Here is a 13,600-nt window from a genome sequence, read left to right on the forward strand (position 1 = left end):
TTCCCTGGTGGCGCAGTGGTTGAGAATCTGCCTGCTAATGCAGGAGACACGGGTTCGAGCCCTGGTCCGGGAAGATCCCACATGCCGCGGAGCAGCTGGGTCCGTGAGCCACATACTGAGCCTGCGCGTCTGGAGCCTGTGCCCCGCAACGGGAGGGGCCGCGATAGTGAAAGGCCCGCGCACCGCGATGAAGAGCGGTCCCCGCACCGCGATGAAGAGTGGCCCCCACTTGCCGCAACTAGAGAAAGCCCTCGCACGAACCGAAGACCCAACACAGCCAAAAATAAATAAATAAATAATTAAAAAAAAAAAAAAAAAAAAAAACCCACAGAATGTACAGCACAAAAAGTGAACCCTAATCTAAACTATGGACGTTGGTTGTAAAAAAAAAATTGTATCACTTTATGATATGCAATGATTGCCAGGACTGTTAAGTGAAAAAAGCAAGATACAGAACAATATATATAGTATGCTACCTTTGTGTAAGGAAGAGGGTTGGGGAATAAGAAATATATATTCACATTTGCTTATATCTGCATAAAGAAAACTGGAAAAGATATACCAGAAATTATAAAAGTGGTTACCTCTGGGGACTAAGGAATAGGGTGTATGGGGACAGGGGTGGAAGCACAACTTCCCAATGTATCCTTTTTTATTTTGTTTTTATTTGTGAACCATATGAACGTATTACCCATTAAACCTGTTAAAAAAATTAATTCATTCTATAATGTCTAAATCGCATGGTACAAAAACCTACTCGTGAGACTCAATGGGGGAAGTGTGCTAACGTATCACACAGAAAAATAACCTGGACCCTGGTAGTGCTTAGGAATCATGGGATTGGGAAACTTACAGGACAGTGGCTCGTCTCTTACTCATGCTTCTGCCTTTCTACCAAGGGGCTCTGCAGTTGCATCTGTCTGGGCTTCTTCTCCACCACTTAGACTCCCCACCTACTCACGCCCCAGCACCAGAGTGAAGCCTCTTCTCCCTGTTCATTTGAAGCTGTGGTTAGAGACAGTTTCAAAGAACAGGGGTTTGGGCAGGACCACAGTGATAGGCTTGCTTGGTACGGGCTCTTGCTGGACAAGTCACTCAGATGTTAGGGCAAAGAGCCAACCGGAAGTGGGCTCCCCTAGACGTGGATGAGCAGATGATGGCTCTAGGGTGCCTGGAGAAGAGAGGCAGAGAGACAAACTTGACAGGTTAGGAGTCTGTCCCCACTTCCTGTGTGACCTGGGCCAATCCCTTCTTCTCTCTGAGCTTCAGTTTCTCATTTGTGGGACAAGGGGATTGGACTAGATCCCTTCGGTCTCAAAAGGGGAAAGCAGCAAAGTGCAGTGAAAAGAACATTGAACTAGGAGTGGGGAGACCTGATTTCCAGGGCCTCTACTCCCATAGCCTTGCTATTGGGCCTTCATCAGGCCATGTGACCTCCATGAACCTCAGTTTCCTTTACCAGAGAATGGGGATAACACTCTCTGCAGATTGCTGTGAGTTAAACTCATGTGCATGAAAGTGCCTTGTCAACTGTCCTGTGAGTGTAGGTATGAGGGGTGATTATAAAGGCTGCCACCTCTATAAAACTGAGGTATAACCCCTTCCTTGTCCCCCTGTCAGGATGACTGTGGGGGGCACACGAGACAGTATAGGATGGGTGCAGCGACTGAGCCCTGGACTGGGACACCAGAGCTGGGCTCTATCACTTGCCACCTGTGTGACCATGGCCAAGGGTCCTTCCTCTCCCGGCTTCCATTTTTCATCTGTGGCCTGGGAATGATAGTGCCTGCCTGACAGGTTATAGTGAGGGTAGATGCGAGGGTAAGCCTGAGGGTGTTGTGTGGACTGTGGCGTGATTTCTGGTGAGAGGAATGATTAATGGGACAGTTCCCTGGCTCCCCAGTTCCCGATGGAAACTATTCTGTGATGTTAATTAAGCTCACGTACACAGGCCTCCTCCAAGGCCCTGGGAGGGGGCCAGCAATGTATTTACACGGTCATAATGTTTCTGTAAAACTTATAGAAGTAAAATGTTTCAGTTAAGACCACTGTCTCTTCCACTCTGAGGTCTCTGTCATATTTCCACTCATGTTGGATGGTGTTGGACGGTCATGGGCATTTCTGGGATCTGGCTAAGGGGAGGTTGAGTTGAAGATACATTTATTTGATTTAGTGGATATATTTATGTAGTTTATAGTCACTTCTGTGTATAGTCACTTCTGTGTATTGCTGGCCATTCTGGCAATAATACTTCTACCCACCAATACCCACCACGCGGACTCACCCATTATCATGACATGAAGGTGCAGGCCAGAGGCCATGTTGAAATATGAACGTGTCAATGCCCAGCACTGGCAGGTTGTGGAGGAGAAACAAAGTGTGAAGTGTATAGAGCCAGAAGCTAGTCTGTGGAAAATTCTTCCATCATCAGAACGTCAATTTATTTCTCATGGATGCCCAGTCAAAATGGAAATTCCCTCCTGTCAAAGAATATACTCAGTAATGCCACGTACACAATTATAAATGCACCACACATTTTGCTTCTCTTTAATGAGATTCATGCAAAATAAAATATATCAGAAGTCCATTGTTTGTAGGGCTTGAGCACTATAGCAGTCCTACTAACAGGAGGTGTTTCTGTGTGTGAAGCTGCATGTTTTATGCATCCCAATATATGGAATCGCATTTTGGTGTAACTGATGCATCATGTCCTGATGAGGTCTGGCAGTTCCAGATGAGACGGCACACAAAATTGCCCAACACAGCAAGACGGCCTGGAGAAACAAGGACTGCAGTGACAAAACTCCTGCAAATACTCATCAATAAGTACAGTGTATGTAGCATAAGGGTGATTTTATTACACAATTATGTAGCCCAAAGCAATGTAGTAGCAATTTAAGAATGCATCTGAATTGCGCTGGTTAACGAGCCATCAGTTCAGAGTTTTTAAGACTGGTCCTTACCTTGAAATCTTACAGTTCACTTATAAAAGAGGGATAGAAGTTTCCCCCAATTTGAAAACAATCCTAAAAATTTACAACTTTACCAACAAGCTGTGAAGCTGAAAGAAACTTTCCTAAACTATTAACAATAAAATAACAGATTGGCTAACACACCAGAGGAAACACTGAATTATCTTTCTAGTCTCCTTATAGAAAATGCCATATACTATACTTTATAGTATTGTCATATAAAGAGGCCATCAAAACGTATGTAGCCAAAAATCAAGGAAAATAAGGTATTACAAAGGCATGTTAGGCACTTAAAAATATTATGCTCTTTCGGGGGGGGCGGTTTGTGATATTTGTAGTATGTCAGCTTCCCTTATTTGTAGGTTGTTTTGCTTTCTTTTCTCATTCTAAGTGCTATTCATGCTTGTACCTGATTTTGTATTTATAATTTTTTATTAATTTTCCTTTTGGAAGGCCTCCAATTGTATAAACTTAGGGCTCCACAGAACTTGGATCTGCTGCTGCCTGAGGGGCTGCACTGACTCACAGACCCCTCCGGAACGGCCCCCCCACCGTTCTCTCCAGCCACCTTGGACCTTGCATGCCGCACCCTGCAGGTGGTGCTGCCCTCCACCTGAACCAGCCCAGCCCCAGCCCCGGGCACAGCAGGCAGCAGTAGTAACAGGCAGCTCCCACCCTCCCGCACACGCTGTATTCAGCTTCCTAACCCGGGCCTCACTGCTCTCACATCTTCTCTGGCTCTTCAACACCTTCAGGACAAGATGGTCTGACATTCAAGGTTCTTCTGGGTCTGGTTTTATTTTACATTGAAAATGGGATTTTAAAAATTACATTTCGGGCTTCCCTGGTGGCGCAGTGGTTGAGAATCTGCCTGCTAATGCAGGGGACACGGGTTCGAGCCCTGGTCTGGGAAGATCCCACATGCCACGGAGCAGCTGGGCCCGTGAGCCACAACTACTGAGCCTGCGCGTCTGGAGCCTGTGCCCCGCAACGGGAGGGGCCGCGATAGTGAGAGGCCCGCGCACCGCGATGAAGAGCGGTCCCTGCACCGCGATGAAGAGTGGCCCCCACTTGCCGTAACTAGAGAAAGCCCTCGCACGAACCGAAGACCCAACACAGCCAAAAATAAAGAAATAAATAAATAAAGTAGCTATAAAATTAAAAAAAAAAAAAAAAAAAAGATGGGTAGAGGGAAAAGATTAAAAAAAAAAATTACATTTCCTTGAAGAATAAAGCTAATAAATAGGAAAGCTGTTTTGTATCTGGTCACCACAGTAAATTATTTCATGTATTTTTTTCTTCTTTTTTGTCTATTTTTTTCCTGTTGATTCTCTAGGAATTTCTAGGAAGACAAGCATGTCATCTGCAAATAGCTGTGTGGACTATTCCTTGCCAATATTTATATTTCTGTACCAGGCAGAGGTTTTGTTTGCAAACAACAGAAACCAACTCTACTTTAACATTGGAAGGCTATTGGAAGAGCCAAACTCTGGGAAGCCAAAATAACCAACCAAGTCCCACTAGAAACTCAGACTTCTTTCCATGCTTAAGTGCTTCCCCCTGACCCCAAAAATAAGTTCCAGCCTAGCAAACTGAAAATATCTTCACTCTTTTATCAGTTACTCTGAACAACTCCAAGTCCAGGATTTCTGGGCAAGGTCCATTCCTTCTCTAATTCTGTCCTAATCCTATCTCAATACTCTGCAAACAATATATACAATAGTGGATTAAAGGGAAATACAAGAGAAATTCATTAAAGTATTTAAATATATACATGGCAGAGCAGAGAAGGAAATATGGGTAGAGAATATGGGGCTCTATGCCTTGGCTCGGATGTATGACCTCCCTCCTCTACCATTTATTCCATGTTGACTTTGCCGTCAGCCAACACCTCATCTGGTAGGGGTTTTTTACCTGTCGGGGTGGCCTAGACCATCATTCCTGAGGGGTCTGGGCCCTGGTGGTTTTGCCTAGCATGTTTGTTGTAGTCTTCCTTCTATGTAGACCGCTACGCATAGCAGTATTAGCAAGCAGAGCAGAGGGTTCCCAGAGAGTCAGCCTCATTTCTTCATGCCCCATTGTAATGACCTCCCCATTACCCTTTAATACTCTCAGTCAGCACTGTCCAGTAGAACTTTCTGCAATGATGGATGTGTTCCACATCTTCTCTGCATGAAATGGTAGCCAACAGCCATATGTTATAGCCCAATAAGGTAGACACTAGCCATAAGTGGATACTGACCACTTGAAATGTGACTAGTGTGACTGACGGACTGAATTTCTAATTTAGTTTAAATTAAATTTAAATATAATAGCCACAGGTGGCTAGTGGCTACAGTACTGGACAGCCACATGTAAATCAATCGTTCCAGCTAACACCATGACCTCCCTTGGGCCTGTTCGTCCACTGGCATGAGAGCCCATGATGGCTGGTCGGCAGTATTAACTTCCTATTCACTGGAACCATTATGTGTCCCAGACAGAAGCTTTCCTCCCTTGCATATCAAAACCTCTCAACCCACAGATGTAGAGTTGTGGAAACAAAAAGCAAATTTTTTGAAAGGGGGTTATTTGGTTTAATAGTGACATGTGCCATTCCCACATCCATGCCTTAGTGCCAAGATTGCTATAAACTTATCACTATAAGTCGGTTGCTGGTTGAGCTCATATACCGCATCCTGGAGGACAGTGTCCCAAACCACAAGATGTTGTCTACCAAGGTGCTGTAACTGACCCTTCATCTGTCTGTTCTTCTCTTCTCTCAGGCCAGCTCTCCTGGTGTATGATAAGACCTGTGAATCCCATGACCAGTGACCCATTGCTTCACTTCTTTGACTGTAAAATGAGTTCCTTGGGCAGAAACAGTATTGTAGGGGTTGTTCTGATGGTATTTATGAAGTCCACTGTTGTTGGTCCTGATGGAAGCATGACGGAGAGAAAATGTCTATTCAACTCCAGTGTACATATTTACTCCCATGAGGACAAATCACTGCATCTCCATGATGGAAGGAGTCCAGTATAACCAACTTGCTATCACAGAGCTGACTGTTCCTCTCGAGTCATGGTATGGAGAGTCCAGTAGTATGATATCAGATGTGCAGAAGTGGTCTCCACTGCTGGAAATTAGACCCTGTCAGCAGCAGTGGCTGCTTCAGCTTTGGAGTGGCTGTTAAGTCCTTACTTGGACGGGTGGTCTCTGCCACTTCCAAAACCACCTCATTCCTGTGTAGGCCCAGGAGCAGCTGGGGTAAGAAGTTGATAGATATCAGCTAATCCACTGGGTGGGTCATCATGTCCACCTGGTTACTGAGAACTTCCTTCACAGTAAGGACATTTTAGAGAATATTCATGGGAGACGCAGTAGTCTCTGCCTCTGGGTCACTTCTGACAGATCCATCCACATTATCTTTCCCAGACCACATGGTCACCAATCTCCAATCTTGTTCTTTCCAAGCCCCTGGTCATCCAGCCAGACCATTAGCTACTGCTCACGAACCAACGTAGATCTGTATCTCAGGCCATCTTGCCTTCAAGGAAAGAGGCCAACAAGATACAATGTTCTAAAGTCTGCCCTTGAGAAGATTTCTCTTCCCCACCATCTTTAGGGGCCACCTCTGAGTGGGACAGTAGCACCACAGAAGTCCACTTCTGGTGGACCAGCTCTGTGTAAACCCTGCTCAGTTCTTTTCCTAAACCCTGTCAACTGGCTGTAGGAAATACTCCATGAAATTATAGATGTGGGGGGTGATGGGAGGGCAGGACCACAGTATCTGAGATGTCCCTACAGCTGTGTCTGGGTGACAGGCCACTCATGTGCTCAAGTGAACGCACAGAGCGCCTCTTGCTGCAACAACTCCCTCAGGGCAGTTTGTGCTCCAGCCTTCTTGCTCTCCCTGCATCTAAGCATCTAAATTCTTGTAATTATAATTCCATGGTTTATTTTGTGTATCAGATTTTGGTAAGTCAGCTTTGCAAAAGAGTCTTTTTCCATCTTTATGTCCTACATAGGTTAAATAAGACTATCAGTGCCTTGAAACTTTGTCAAATTTTACTTTGAAATCATTTATGTATTTATGTGTTTTGGTGGGTAGAACCTGAACAATCTTTACAATTTTTTCTGTAGTTATTGGACCACTTCAGTTTTCTACCACTTAGTGAGTCAACTTAGGTAATTTACATATTTCTAGTAATTTTCCCATTTTATCCATAATAGCTTTCTATTTTACCTAAGTTTTCAAAAATTGTTTGACATTGTGTTATACATATTATTTGCATAAAATCTGTATAATCTCTTCTGTATCTGCAGCTGTATCATTCCCTTTGCCATTTCTAATGATACATATCTATGATTTCTCTCCTTTTTCTTAGTCAACTTGGCAGTCTGATCAGATCTTAATTTTATCAATTCTGTTTTATTTTTCTGTCATAAATTTTTTACATTTTCTTTATTCCTCTCTCTTACTCCCCTGAGAATATTTTATTGTTCCTTTCCAGCTTCTCAAATTGAATACTCAGGATATTTTAAAAAATAATTCTTACAATTATCCACTTGAATGTAAGCTCCACAAAGAGAAACTTTCTCTCTTTTGGTCATTGCTCTATCCTCAGAACCTAGAGCAGTGCTGGCCTATAAGAGATACTCGGAATATCTTTGTGGAATGCATGAATGAGTTATTGACTTTACACAAAAGAGCTTAAGACTGTGACACTACTCTGAGGAAACTTTCAGTCAGATTATCTAGGCTTTGGTATAAAATACTCTTATTGTTAACAATTTCATGCATTTTGTAATCAGAATTTTTATTTTTCAATTTAACTTGAGCTATTTAGAGGAATGTTTGAAAATTTCCAATTAGTTAGACTTGAGATGAAAACCTTCTCTTTTTGTTGTTAACTTCTAGATTTATTATGTTATGAGCAGGTAATGTGGCCCATCTGATTTTTACTTTTTGGTTTCTGAGATCTTTGTGGCCTGGTATGCAGTCAATTTTTGTTACTGTTCCATGAGGATCTAAAAATAAAACAGATAGTTTGCTTTTGGGCTACACATGAAGCTTGTAAAATTTGATATTCAAACCTCTTTACTAAATTTGGTTCTGGGTTATGATAAATCCTTCCACTATGCCTATGGTTTGGTTGAAGTCACTTTTTATTTCATATCTTCTTGGCAGACTATATCTTTTATTTGAAAAAAATTATGTTCTTTATCTTGCTTAATACATCTCGTCTTGAATTCTACTTTGTCTGATATGAGCATATCCTACATTGCTTTCTTTTTGTCAGCTTTTGCCTGGGATATCTTTGCCAGACCTTTAATGTTAATCTTCGTCATTTTGTTTTAACTATTTTGTGACTGATTGGTGTGTAACTAGATTTGTGTGTGTGAGTGTGTACAAGAATATGTGTGTGCATGCCCAATAAAGAGATATAACTATAAGTCACAGGTATACTGTAACAATGAAATGTTTGGTCTTCCTGACATTTAATTTCATGTTTTCTGTTTATTATTCTTTCTCAATATTTCCCTTTTTCCCTTTTCTGAATTTTGTTGGGTTGACAAAGCATTGTCTGTTCCTTGTTTTTCCTCTTGTGGTTTTTAACTTCCATATCATACCCATATTATTAGTGCTTATATTTATTTATCCACTGAATAAGACAAGTCTTTTATAAGAGAGAGATACCCAGCTTAAACTGGCTTAAGAAAGATTTTCATAACCGAGGAGCCCAGATGTCCAGACTAAGTTTAGATGTCAGCTTCTCAGAGAGCTGTCCAGGAATACTAACTGCTGGCATCTGGTGGCATGGTGAAAAACTGAACTTTGGCTGCTGAGATAAGGGTAGCCTTCAGTGGACATTCAGCTTGTTACCAGGCAACATGAGCTTCCACAGTCATTTGCTGGGTAATCCCTCTCTATCTCTTCAGGTCCTTATTTTTTCTATTCCCTGGAATAATTTAATGAGCTTTGAGAATGTCTGTTCCTTCAGCTTTGTAGAACTCCCCTCTGGAATCTTTTTTAGGGATTAGCTCTTTAACAACTTTCTCTATTTCTTTTATTCAGATTTATCTATTTAGATTTTCTATCTCTTCTGGGGTCAGTTTTGATAAATAATGTATTCCTGGAAAATCAATATTTCAAATAGATTTTTCAAAGTTATTTGCATAGTTATGCAGAGAAACCTTTTATAATTTTGAAATTCCCTCAGTTTCAAAGGTTATTCCCACTGTCTTTCTTGTTTTGGATGTGTGTGCTTTCTCATGCATAATCCTCTCTCTTATTCTCTGACGGATGGATGTCAATGCTCAGAGCAATGTTGGAGCTCACTTGTTGAAGATGACAGTGCTTCTTTCATCCTGGGTCTTGGGAAAACTGTGGGCAGCAAAATCCCCACCTCACTCTACTCCCTTCAACTGGACTCCACATGAGCAAAAACTAAACTATTGTGCTAAGCCACTGATATTTTTGGAATTTACCCATTACAGCACCTTATCTAATATCCATGTTTTCTTCTATTATATTTCTAATTTCATTTTTACAATTAAGGTCCATCTGGAATTTGTTTTAGAATAAGAAGTAATATGCCATCCTTTTTTTTTTTTTTTAGATACATGGTGAGTTATACCAAAACCCTTTATTGAATGGTATTTCCCCCTGCTGACTTAAAGTACCATCCATCTTTACCTTAAACTAAATTCTCCTATTATTTCTGTCCTTTTTTTGAGGTCTTAATTTCTTCTTTAATCTGCTGACATGCCAAGACCAAATGCTGCTGGTCTTGTTTGTTCTTTATCAAGTTTTCCCTGAGATGTACTGTACTTTTTCAAAATGTTAATTCAAGTCTTCCCTTACTTTAGGAATTTTTCCTCTAACTTTCTTGAGCTCTTTGTTCTCTCCCCACGTCCCTTTTTGCATTTTCAGCATTCTCCTTTTGGATGCTTCTAAAGTGACCTTCATTTTGGCAGTCATGTTAGTAATTTCTGAATTCTCTTTCTCCTTCATAGTAGCCTGCTCCAGTTTTATCTATGTGACATCCTTCAAATCTCTCAAACAATGCAGCTCAGAATTTTTCCAAAGTTACCTCTTATTTACTGAACTCAAACATTTCCACTGGAGGCCTGTTCTCATTTTTTGCCTTTGTCCCCTCTTTTGAGCTTCTCTTTCTCCTCTCATTCTGATTTATTGTTGTAGCTAATTTTTTTTTTTGAATTTTTAAATTTTATTTATTTTTTATACAGCAGGTTCTTATTAGTTATCCATTTTATACATCTTAGTGTATATATGTCAATCTCAATCTCCCAATTCATCACACCACCACCCTCCCCGCCACTTTCCTCCCTTGGGGTCCATACGTTTGTCCCCTACATCTGTGTCCTGCAAACCAGTTCATCTGTACAATTTTTCTAGGTTCCACATATATGCGTTAATATACGATATTTGTTTTTCACTTTCTGACTTACTTCACTCTGTGTGATAGTCTCTAGATCCATTCACGTCTCTACAAATAACCCAATTTCGTTCCTTTTTATGGCTGAGTAATATTCCATTGTATATATGTACCACACCTTCTTTACCCATTCGTCTGTCGATGGGCATTTAGGTTGCTTCCATGACCTGGCTATTGTAAATAGTGTTGCAGTGAACATTGGGGTACATGACTCTTTCTGAATTATGGTTTTCTCAGGGTATATGCCCAGTAGTGGGATTGCTGGGTCATATGGTAATTCTATTTTCAGTTTTTTAAGGAACCTCCATACTGTTCTCCATAGTGGCTGTATCAATTTACATTCCCACCAACAGTGCAAGAGGGTTCCCTCTTCTCTACACCCTCTCCAGCATTTGTTGTTTGTAGATTTTCTGATGATGCCCATTCTAACTGGTATGAGGTGATACCTCATTGTAGTTTTGACTTGCATTTCTCTAATAATTAGTGATGTTGAGCAGCTTTTCATGTGCTTCTTGGCCATCTGTATGTCTTCTTTGGAGAAATGTCTATTTAGGTCTTCTGCCCATTTTTAGATTGGGTTGTTTGTTTTTTTTAAATATTGAGTTGCATGAGCTGTTTATAGATTTTGGAGATTATTCCTTTGTCTGTTGATTCGTTTGCAAATATTTTCTCCCATTCTGAGTGTTGTCTTTTCGTCTTGTTTGTAGTTTCCGTTGCTTTGCAAAAGTAAGTTTCATTAGGTCCCATTTGTTTATTTTTGTTTTTATTTCCATTACTCTAGGAGGTGGATCAAAAAAGATCTTGCTGTGATTTAGGTCAAAGGGTGCTCTTCCTATGTTTTCCTCTAAGAGTTTTATAGTGTCTGGCCTTACATTTAGGTCTTTAATCCATTTTGAGTTTATTTTTGTGTATGGTGTTAGGGAGTGTTCTAATTTCATTCTTTTACATGTAGCTGTCCAGTTTTCCCAGCACCACTTATTGAAGAGACTGTCTTTTCTCCATTGTATATCTTTGCCTCCTTTGTCATAGATTAGTTGACCATAGGTGCGTGGGTTAATCTCTGGGCTTTCTATCTTGTTCCATTGATCTATGTTTCTGTTTTTGTGCCAGTACCATATTGTCTTGACGACTTTAGCTTTGTAGTATAGTCTGAAGTCCGGGAGCCTGATTCCTCCAGCTCTGTTTTTTTCCCTCAAGACTGCTTTGGTCATTCGGGGTCTTTTGTGTCTCCATACTAATTTTAAGACTTCTTGTTCTAGTTCTGTAAAAAATGCCACTGGTAATTTGATAGGGATTGCATTGAATCTGTAGATTTCTTTGGGTAGTATAGTCATTTTCACAATATTGATTCTTCCAATCCAAGAACATGGTATATCTCTCCCTCTGTTTATATCATCTTTAATTTCTTTCATCAGTGTCTTATAGTTTTCTGCATACAGGTCTTTTGTCTCCCTAGGTAGGTTTATTCCTAGGTATTTTATTCTTTTTGTTGCAGTGGTAAATGGGAGTGTTTCCGTAATATCTCTTTCAGACTTTTCATCATTAGTGTATAGGAATGCAAGAGATTTCTGTGCATTAATTTTGTATCCTGCAACTTTACCAAATTCATTGATTAGCTCTAGTAGTTTTCTGTTGGCATCTTTAGGATTTTCTATGTGTAGTATCATGTCATCTGCAAACAGTGACAGTTTTACTTCTTCTTTTCCAATTAGGACTGCTTTTACTTCTTTTTCTTCTCTGATTGCCATGGCTAGGACTTCCAAAACTATGTTGAATAATAGTGGCAAGAGTGGACATCCTTGTCTTGTTCCTGATCTTAGAGGAAATGCTTTCAGTTTTTCACCATTGAGAATGATGTTTGCTGTGGGTTTGTCATATATGGCCTTTATTATGTTGAGGTAGGTTCACTCTATGCCCAATTTCTGGAGAGTTCTTATCATAAATGGATGTTGAATTTTGTCAAAACCTTTTTCTGCATCTATGGAGATGATCATATGATTTTTATTCTTCAGTTTGTTAATATGGTGTATCACACTGATTGATTTTCGTATATTGAAGAATCCTTGCATCCCTGGGATAAATCCCACTTGATCACGGTGTATGATCCTTTTAATGTGTTGTTGGATTCTGTTTGCTAGTATTTTGTTGAGGATATTTTCATCTATATTCATCAGTGATATTGGTCTGTAGTTTTCTTTTTTTTGTAGTATCTTTGTCTGGTTTTGGTATCAGGGTGATGGTGGCCTCATAGGATGAGTTTAGGAGTGTTCCTTCCTCTGCAATTTTTTGGAAGAGTTTGAGAAGGATGGGTGTTAGCTCTTCTCTAAATGTTTGATAGAATTCACCTGTGAAGCCATCTGGTCCTGCACTTTTGTTTGTTGGAAGATTTTTAATCACAGTTTCAATTTCATTACTTGTGATTGGTCTGTTCATATTTTCTGTTTCTTCCTGGTTCAGTCTTGGAAGGTAATACCTTTTTAAGAATTTGTCTATTTCTTCCAGGTTGTCCATTTTATTGGCATAGAGTTGCTTGTAGTGGTCTCTTAGGATGCTTTATATTTCTGCGGTGTCTGTTGTAACTTCTCCCTTTCCATTTCTAATTTTATTGATTTGAGTCCTCTCCCTCTTTTTCTTGATGAGTCTGGCTAATGGTTTATCAATTTTGTTTATCTTCTCAAAGAACCAGCTTTTAATTTTATTGATATTTGTTATTGTTTCTATTTCATTTATTTCTGCTCTGATCTTTATGATTTCTTTCCTTCTACTAACTTTGGGTTTTGTTTGTTCTTCTTTCTCTAGTTCTTTTAGGTGTAAGGTTAGATTGTTTTTTTGAGATTTTTGTTGTTTCTTGAGGTGTGCTTGTACTGCTATAAAATTCCCTCTTAGAACTGCTTTTGCTGCATCCCATAGGTTTTGGATCGTCGTGTTTTCATTGTCATTTGTCTCTAGGTATTTTTTGGTTTCCTTTTTGATTTCTTCAGTGATCTCTTGGTTATTTAGTAACGTATTGTTTAGCTTCCATGTGGTTGTGGTTTTTACATTTTTTGCCCTGTAACTGATTTCTAATCTCATAGCGTTGTGGTCAGAAAAGATGCTTGATATGATTTCACTTTTCTTAAATTTACTGAGGCTTGATTTGTGACCCAAGATGTGATCTATCCTGGAGAATGTTCCATGTGCACTTG

This window comes from Balaenoptera acutorostrata, chromosome 3 (genome assembly GCF_949987535.1).
Source record: "Balaenoptera acutorostrata chromosome 3, mBalAcu1.1, whole genome shotgun sequence".
Taxonomy (NCBI): Eukaryota; Metazoa; Chordata; class Mammalia; order Artiodactyla; family Balaenopteridae; genus Balaenoptera; species Balaenoptera acutorostrata.